The 10598-nt window shown below is 42.1% G+C and overlaps 1 long non-coding RNA gene across 1 annotated transcript; it reads left to right on the top strand.

Moving 5' to 3' along the window:
* The first annotated feature begins 435 nt into the window (after window positions 1-435).
* On the top strand, window positions 436-5352 carry LOC124279557. Its single transcript, XR_006899412.1, has 4 exons — window positions 436-468; window positions 1095-1182; window positions 1886-2005; window positions 5328-5352. It is a non-coding gene; the product is annotated as an uncharacterized LOC124279557 (long non-coding RNA).
* Window positions 5353-10598: the final 5246 nt, after the last annotated feature.

Here is a 10598-nt window from a genome sequence, read left to right on the forward strand (position 1 = left end):
CCTCTACACCTGTATGCTGTCCCCACTCCCAAGCACTGTCCGGTTCCTCCTCCCCTGGATCCTCCACACCTGTGTTCCTACATGTCCTCTACACCTGTATGTTATGCCACCTGTCTTCCTCTCCCTGGATCCTCCACACCTGTGTGTTCTACATGTCCTCTTACACCTGTATGCTACAGTGTCTTCCTCCCCTGGATCCCTCCACAGTATCCTCCACACCTGTGTTCTACATGTCCTCTATTTGTGTTGTAGGTGTGGCCAGGTTCCTATGACTGTGTTCCCGACTTCTTCCATCCCAACAGTTCGGAATGGTGGTTCCGGGATCCTCCTCAAGCGGGGTTCCACATGTCCCTCTATTTGTGGGCTGTATGCAGTGGTATGACTGTGTTGATCTCCTTCCATCCCAACAGTCATGGTGGTTCCGGCCAAGCTGGCATGATCAGGTTCCCTATGACGGTTCTCTGGGTGGTCAGTAGAACCTCTGCCTAGCAAAGATTAAGATCTTTTAGTTTTCACTGCTTCACAAGCTTCTGACAAACTCAGGGATATATTTGGAATAACTCATGATATTTACCCACACATTTTCACTGAAATGATAAGACATGTATATAATGCATAAAAAAGTCCACTGGACATTTTAATAGGAAAGTTTTTACAATACTGCTGTGTGATGGTTTATCTAGTCCAGGTCCGACATCATACAGCTGTGATGTAACTGTAATCACTGTGAAGTGAATTGGCTGTGCTATAGCTGTAATGTGTGTCATGTCACTCTACATTCACCATGTCGCAATCATTTTATTTTGCCCCTGAAAATGTTTTTCTTAATACCTTACATTATTTTTATCATAAACCTGAATACTAAATACAGTGCAACTGCCATTTTTTTTAACTTTCAAAAAGGATTTTAGCATGAAATCTTTTCACAAACAGACAGCTCCATAAAAAATCAAATCACATACCTTACGATAATAGAGAAATGTCATTTTGAGCTGATTCATGATGCTGAACAACATTAGAAAGAATCTAGTTTTCCACCTGTGCCATTAAAAACATAAATTTAGGAGTTTAATATGTGTAATCATTTCTTCCAGGACATGAATGAGCCGTCGAACTTCGTGACTGGTTCCATTACGGGCTGCACCAGCAACTCCCTCGACAACCCCCCCTTTGTGCCCCCCAGTGAGTCTTCCCCCACCACTGATGACTTCATAAAGACCTTGGGTCTATAAAGGCCATGATGTATATGCATAAACACAAGTATTCATATGTAGTAACCCATTCTCATTAATGTTAGGGTGATATTTTGACTCCATTTATAGATCATAACAATAGTATCTACACAAACGGAGACCGCCTCCGTGGTGTGTTGGTTGTGTCCACCCCGGAAGTGTCCACCGGAAGGAAGGTTGTGGGTTCGATCCCTAACGCATCATACCAAAAGACGTTAAAATATGGTACTTGTTGGTCCCTGCCTGGCGCTCGGCATTAATGGGTACAACAAGGACTGGTTGGCTCGGAGTCAGTATAATGGGTCTGAGTGGGGTATTCATGCTTCACTGCGGAATGGTATCTCAGTGGGCTAGCACTATAAAACCAGCTTCAGTCTGGGCTAGTACAAGCAGCCGCACATACACATACACACGCATGCACGTCGTCATATGAGCAAAGTATTCTCAAGCACGACGTAAAACCCAATTTCACCTCACCTCACACAAACGGACGGTTACAGTACTTACAAAGACATGATCCAAGTACAATGTCATCCTTTAATGACACTGTAGAATAGTTTAAACAGTCTGTCTTCAACATTACCAGGTGAATATTTGTGTTTTGCTTCATGTGCATGATACATTCCTTGACTTCCTCTGTGTTCCCACCACAGCTATCGATGGGTCGAGCCTGATGGCATCGACTGTGTGTCCATCCGGGCCAGACAAAGCATCTCCACCCACTACAACCTGCACAACATGTACGGACTCAGCGAGATGAAGGTGACCAGCAGGTGAGGGTCAGCTTCAATTGTTGGGATGGGTTATGGCTCACATGCTTTCCTGTAGGATGACACACTCACTCGCTAGTGAAGTAATTGCTTGCATATTGGCATGATTCAGACATGTGACACTATCCATCCATTTGTATCCTGAACGGAGTGAGTGAGTTTAGTTTTACGCCACTTTTAGCAATATTCCAGCAATATTACGGTGGGGGACACCAGAAATGGGCTTCACATATTGTGCCTATGTGGGGAATAGAACATGGGTCTTCGGTGTGACAATTGAATGCTTTAACCACTAGGCTACCCCACAGCCCCTCCTGAACAGAAACATAGAGAGCAACGGTGCAGTTGCCCTACAGTCAAAAGTAGTTGACCTTGTAATGGCAGGTCTATTTACATCAGACCAGTAAATTCTAATTAGGGGTGGTAAAGGTTTTTAAAATGCAGTCTCTATACTGCCACAATAGTGTTTTCCCCAGGTGATTCTGGAGCAGAATATGTCTCTAGTATCTAGAAACCATTGAAGCAGGATTAGCTGAATGATGTTTGCACCCAGGTGCTCATGCTATCAGTCACTGCTTTCACTTGCCATATTTGCGGCAGTGGCTGAGTGGGTTAGATAGCTGACTTTGTGTGCTGGCGATTAGGTGCCTGACTCTGAGAGTGTGGGTTCAAATCCTGGATTGGACTCAACCTGACAAAGGTACAAGAATCTGTAATTACCTGACAAAGGTACAAGAATCTGTAATTACCTGACAAAGGTACAAGAATCTGTAATTACCTGACAAAGGTACAAGAATCTGTAATTACCTGACAAAGGTACAAGAATCCGTAATTAACTGACAAAGTTACAAGAATCAGTTATTACCTGACAAAGGTACAAGAATCTGTAATTACCTGACAAAGTGTAATCCCAAATATAACATATGTTGCATTTCACCGTTTTCTAAATGGTGCTTTGTATGCCGCTATGATGTAGCTTACATGTAGTGACCAGTTACATTGTACACAACCTCTTGTACATGCTATGTTAAATTCTTCTTCAAACTGTCAAATGGAGAAAACCTTGTTAGGATTCTGGATTTTATTTTTGAATGCCTCCAGCATAATATGTTGGTCATCAGAGGTGACTACAAGGATCTTGGGTACATGTTTGATCATGTGTCCAGTGTTTGCCATGACTCAGAAAACCTGCGTATTTGACGAACAAATTTTCTCAGATACCCAGTGAATTTAGAAGCTTGCGTCATTGTTGCCGCAATGCTACTGGGCCCTTTGTTCAGATAATCTTAACTTCTGAAACTAAATTTTATCCAGTAAACTGCCCAGTGCTGATTAAATATCTGACTTGTATTACCCTGTTTTTGTCGTTATTAAACAATCACAGTTGATGTCTTGATGAAAGTTCCAAACTGAAGTTGACTGAAGAACATGTCCATGACTCCCTCTGTTGATGACTCCTAAATTTTTATGCCTAGGGCAAACACTGTGTGTTATTGTACCTCGACACCATTATATCAATGACTGTGTTGTCTGATCCACACTACCCGTGAAGGTCCGGGTTAGAATGAACCTTCAGTAACCCATGCTTGTCGTAAGAGGCGACTAACGGGATCGGGTGGTCAGGCTCGCTGACTTGGTTGACACATGTCATCCATTCCCAATTGCTCAGATTGATGCTCATGCTGTTGATCACTGGATTATCTGGTCCAGACTCAATTATTTACAGACCGCCGCCATATAGCTGGAATATTGCCGAGTGCGGCGTTATTTACTGACCTTTGTGATACTGCTGGAATATTGCTGAGTGAGGTGTTATTTACTGACCTTTGTGATACTGCTGGAATATTGCTGAGTGTGGCGTTATTTACTGACCTTTGTGATATTGCTGGAATTTTGCTGAGTGTGGCATTATTTACTGACCTTTGTGATACTGCTGGAATAATGCTGAGTGTGGCGTTATTTACTGACGTGCTGTGATACTGCTGGAATATTGCGCGTATGGCGTTATTTACTGACCTTTGTGATGCTGCTGGAATATTGCTGAGTGTGGCGTTATTTACTGACCTTTGTGATATTGCTGGAATATTGCTGAGTGTGGCGTTATTTACTGACCTTTGTGATATTGCTGGAATATTGCTGAGTGTGGCGTTATTTACTGACCTTTGTGATATTGCTGGAATATTGCTGGAGTGTGGCGTTATTTACTGACCTTTGTGATATTGCTGGAATATTGCTGGAGTGTGGCGTTATTTACTGACCTTTGTGATATTGCTGGAATATTGCTGGAGTGTGGCGTTATTTACTGACCTTTGGTGATACTGCTGGAATATTGCTGGAGTGTGGCATTATTTACTGACCTTTGTGATATTGCTGGAATATTGCTGAGTGTGGCGTTATTTACTGACCTTTGTGATATTGCTGGAATATTGCTGGAGTCTGGCGTTATTTACTGACCTTTGTGATATTGCTGGAATATTGCTGAGTGTGGCGTTATTTTACTGACCTTGTGATACTGCTGGAATAATGCTGAGTGTGGCGTTATTTACTGACCTTTGTGATACTACTGGAATATTGCCGTGTGGCGTTATTTACTGACCTTTGTGATACTGCTGGAATATTGCTGAGTGTGGCGTTATTTACTGACCTTTGTGATATTGCTGGAATATTGCTGAGTGTGGCGTTATTTACTGACCTTTGTGATACTGCTGGAATATTGCTGAGTGTGGCTATTTACTGACCTTTGTGATATTGCTGGAATATTGCTGAGTGTGGCGTTATTTACTGACCTTTGTGATATTGCTGGAATATTGCTGAGTGTGGCGTTATTTACTGACCTTTGTGATATTGCTGGAATATTGCTGAGTGTGGCGTTATTTACTGACCTTTGTGATATTGCTGGAATATTGCTGAGTGTAAGCGTTATTTACTGACCTTTGTGATATTGCCGGAATATTGCTGGAGTGTGGCGTTATTTTACTGACATTTGTGATATTGCTGGAATATTGCTGGGAGTGTAGCGTTATTTACTGACCTTTGTGATATTGCTGGAATATTGCTGAGTGTGGCGTTATTTACTGACCTTTGTGATATTGCTGGAATATTGCTGGAGTGTGGCGCTATTTACTGACCTTTGTGATATTGCTGGAACATTGCTGAGTGTGTGGCGTTATTTACTGACCTTTGTGATATTGCTGGAATATTGCTGAGTGTGTATGGCGTTATTTACTGACCTTTGTGATACTGCTGGAATATTGCTGAAGCGCGGTATTAAACAGCTACAAATAACGCATACAATATATAGCAAGCATATACCGCTTCCTAACAGTGTGTTGAAGAAGTTACTGAACAAGAAGTGTAGTTTTGTGTTGTCTCGGTCCAACATTCCCCAGCTGGTGGTGTGTACGGCACCCATTGGCTGGGAGACAACCTCTCTAGTTGGGATGACTCCATACTTACTTCCATCCCAGGTAAGTCCTGCATCCGGGCATGAAGAAGGGGTGTAGAAGTATGCACCCCTTCTTTGAAGCCCCCTAACATTTATACAATTGGCAGTCCTACCGATTCCAGATAAGTCCTTAAGTCTCCAGCAATCTGAGAAGGTGGTTTTCAGAGACTGCTGTTGTACTTAGGACCGTTCATAATTTTATAGCTAGGGGTGATGATGATTGTTATGGAGAAGCATGTACAATTTGAATGCACCCCACCACCCCAATTTATGTACAAAGTAAGTCCTGTCAAAAATGATCCCCTACCCCCAGAACAAACTGGGTGACCCCATTCAAACCTAAAAATCATCATCACCCCATCAAGAGTTGTGCCTGGAGTCTGTCTCCACAAGAATCTACTGATCTGATAAGCTCCTAAATGCAAGCATATCATGATCTGTGGTATTTCAAATGTATTTAGTTACACTAAAGCTGTTAAAGTTCACCTTTCCTTTTAGATCAGACTGACATGCCATAATAACACTAAACCCTATGTCAGAGCAACAATGAAAATTCGTGGTATGGGGGATAGAAAGCAGTTCTACCCTAGAACAGTATGTAATAATTTGATCCCAGCTGGGTCATAAACAAAACAATAATAGCTGGGTACTTCTTGCTATGTGACTATAGACTGGCATGAAGGGAATAAGATGAGGAGGCCAGGTTGGTTCAGACAACAAAACATTTGGTAGATATGGTTGCTCAGTTACTAGTACTAGAACCTTGAACAGAAGTACAATGGTGCACCCCATTCACCTGACATCATCTCAACGCCACTCATCCAGTTCAACTCTAGTCAACAAAGCAGCATAAATTTGAGAAAGCTTCAAAATAATCAATATTATAGCTAAAATACATGGAATTATCATGAAGCGGCCCTCCCTTTATCAGAAAATTTGCGGGCAGCTGCAAATGATATTGGACAGCTCAACCTTAGCGACAGGCCACATCAGTTCTGTTGTCAAGTGACATCATAATGGGTGCGTTGGCTTCACGGTTCATTCAACATTAATTGGCTTTTGACTGGCAGATATTCTGGATCAAACAAGTCAAAGCAACCCGAATTTCCGCTTTAAATAGTGGTTATATTGGCTTTCTTGCTGGTGCTAACCTTAACAGTTGCACTATTAAGCGTTGTTGTTGGACCAAAACCGAACACTGACATAGTTTGACATGTTGCAGGCTATGGTCTTGTCAAAGGCCAAGGTCGAATATCGTCACTTTCTGTTGTGACGTCACTTGAATTGTTCGATGACGTAATTGCATTCGGGCAGTCAACCCTGTCAGAAGTTGATTTGGGTAAACTTACTGTCAAATTCCTTCATTGTTTCCTTTTTCTTTCAACACAAATTCCATGTATGTTAGCAATAATATTGGTAATGCTATTTTTTTAGGGCATTATCATTTGCAGAAGCCAACGGTCTTTTTCAACTGCCCTCCTTCGTCGGGCAGTTAATGGAAGACCTCAGGCTTCTGCAAATGATAATGCCCTCAAAAATAGCATTACCCTTATATTAGACTAGTACAAGCAGCCACAAACACATGCAAGTTGTTGTATGCATGCAGTAATCATGATCACAACATTAAACACCACTCACCTCTCCTCCGAAGAATATAAATCCAACTTTTCACAAGGATTTGGATAATATACATAGAATTTTGACAATGTTTCAGGTATTTTGAATTTCCAAATGTTTGGAATCCCATTTGTTGGCGTTGACATCTGTGGTTTCCGTGAAGACACTACTGCTGAGCTGTGTACTCGGTGGATGCAGGTTGGAGCTTTCTACCCCTTCATGCGGAACCACAACAGCGGGAAGATGGTATGCCACCTAGTTAATGTACACAACAGTGGGAAGATGGTATACCACCTAGTTAATGTACACAACAGTGGGAAGATGGTATACCACCTAGTTAATGTACACAACAGTGGGAAGATGGTATACCACCTAGTTAATGTACACAACAGTGGGAAGATGGTATACCACCTAGTTAATGTACACAACAGAGGGAAGATGGTACACCACCTGGTTAATGTACACAACAGTGGGAAGATGGTATACCACCTAGTTAATGTACACAACAGTGGGAAGATGGTATACCACCTGGTTAATGTACACAACAGTGGGAAGATGGTACACCACCTAGTTAATGTACACAACAGTGGGAAGATGGTATACCACCTAGTTAATGTAATAATAACAGAGGGAAGATGGTACACCACCCAGTTAATGTACACAACAGTGGGAAGATGGTATACCACCTAGTTAATAATACACAACAGAGGGAAGATGGTACACCACCTGGTTAATGTAATACAACAGAGGGAAGATGGTATACCACCCAGTTAATGTACACACAACAGCGGGGAAGATGGTATACCACCTAGTTAATGCATAACAACAGTGGGAAGATGGTATACCACCTAGTTAATGTACACAACAGTGGGAAGATGGTATACCACCCTAGTTAATGTACACAACAGTGGGAAGATGGTATACCACCTAGTTAATGTACAGGACAGTGGGAAGATGGTATACCACCTGGTTAATGCACACAACAGAGGGAAGATGGTATACCACCTAGTTAATGTACAGGACAACAGTGGGAAGATGGTATACCATCTGGTTGATGTACAGGACAGTGGGAAGATGGTATACCACCCAGTTAATGCACACAACAGTGGGAAGATGGTAAGCCACCCAGTTAATGCACACACAACAGAGGGGAAGATGGTATACCATTTTAGTTAATGTACACAACAGAGGGAAGATGGTATACCACCCAGTTAATGTACACAACAGAGGGAAGATGGTATACCACCGAAGTTAATGTACAGGACAGTTGGAAGATGGTACACCACCTAGTCAATGTACACAACAGTGGGAAGATGGTATACCACCCTAGTTAATGCAATAACAACAGTGGGAAGATGGTATACCACCCAGTTAATGTACACAACAGTGGGAAGATGGTTCCACCCTGGTTAATGCACACAACAGCCGGAAGATGGTACACACCACCCAGTTAATGTACACAACAGTGGAAGATGGTATACCACCTAGTTAATGCACACAACAGAGGGAAGATGGTACACCACCTAGCTAATGTAATAACAACAGTGGGAAGATGGTATACCAACCTAGTTAATGTACACAACAGAGGGAAGATGGTATACCACCTAGTTAATGAACACAACAGTGGGAAGATGGTATACCACCTAGTTAATGTACACAACAGAGGGAAGATGGTACACCACCTAGTTAATGTACACAGGACAGTGGGAAGATGGTATACCACCCTAGTTAATGCACACAACAGAGGGAAGATGGTATACCACCCAGTTAATGCAATAATAACAGTGGGAAGATGGTATACCACCTAGTTAATGTACACAACAGTGGGAAGATGGTACACCACCTAGTTAATGTACACAACAGCGGGAAGATGGTACACCACCTAGTTAATGCACACAACAGTGGGAAGATGGTATACCATTTAGTTAATGTACAGGACAGTGGGAAGATGGTATACCACCTAGTTAATGTATACAACAGTGGGAAGATGGTATACCACCTAGTTAATGCATACAACAGTGGGAAGATGGCATACCACCCAGTTAATGCACACAACAGTGGGAAGATGGTACACCACCTAGTTAACAGTGCAGTTAATACAACAACAGTGGGAAGATGGTATACCACCTAGTTAATGTAATAATAACAGTGGGAAGATGGTACACCACCTAGTTAATGTAATAATAACAGTGGGAAGATGGCATGTACCACCCAGTTAATGTATACAACAGTGGGAAGATGGTATACCACCTAGTTAATGCACACAACAGAGGGAAGATGGTACACCACCCAGTTAATGTAACACAACAGTAGGGAAGATGGTACACCACCCAGTTAATGTACACAACAGTGGGAAGATGGTATGCCATTTAGTTAATGTACAGGACAGTGGGAAGATGGTATACCACCCAGTTAATGCATACAACAGTGGGAAGATGGTATACCACCTAGTTAATGCATACAACAGTGGGAAGATGGTACACCACCCAGTTAATGTACACAACAGTGGGAAGATGGTATACCACCTAGTTAATGTACACAACAGTGGGAAGATGGTACACCACCTAGTTAATGTACACAACAGTGGGAAGATGGTACACCACCTAGTTAATGTTACATGGGAAGATAGTTAATGTATGCAACAGTGGGAAGTACGGTAATAACTCACCCAGTTAATGTAATAATAACAGAAAGACCACCCAGTTAATGTATACAACAGTGGGAAGATGGTATACCACCTAGTTAATGTAATAATAACAGTGGGAAGATGGTATACCAACCTAGTTAATGTACACAACAGTGGGAAGATGGTATACCACCCAGTTAATGTACACAACAGTGGGAAGATGGTACACCACCCAGTTAATGTAATGCAATACAACAGTGGGAAGATGGTATACCACCCAGTTAATGCATACAACAGTGGGAAGATGGTACACCACCTAGTTAATGTACACAACAGAGGGAAGATGGTATACCACCCAGTTAATGTAACAATAACAGTGGTAGATGGTATACCACCCAGTTAATGTACACAACAGTGGGAAGATGGTATACCACCCAGTTAATGTATACAACAGTGGAAGATGGTACACCACCCAGTTAATGTATACACAACAGAGGGAAGATGGCATACCACCCAGTTAATGTACACAACAGTGGGAAGATGGTATACCACCTAGTTAATGTACACAACAGTGGGAAGATGGTATACCACCTAGTTAATGTACAATAACAGTGGGAAGATGGTAGTACCACCCAGTTAATGTACACAACAGTGGGAAGATGGTACACCACCTAGTTAATGCATAACAACAGTGGAAGATGGTATACCAACCACCAACAGGAGTTAATGTACACAACAGAGGGAAGATGGCACACCACCACCTAGTTAATGTACACAACAACAGTGGGGAAGATGATATACCACCCAGTTAATGCACACAACAGAGGGAAGATGGTATACCACCCAGTTAAATGTACACAACAGTGGGAAGATGGTATACCACCCAGTTAATGTACAAATAACAGAGG

The sequence above is a fragment of the Haliotis rubra genome, unplaced genomic scaffold, assembly GCF_003918875.1.
Source record: "Haliotis rubra isolate DU_JTF1 unplaced genomic scaffold, ASM391887v1 Scf252, whole genome shotgun sequence".
Taxonomy (NCBI): Eukaryota; Metazoa; Mollusca; class Gastropoda; order Lepetellida; family Haliotidae; genus Haliotis; species Haliotis rubra.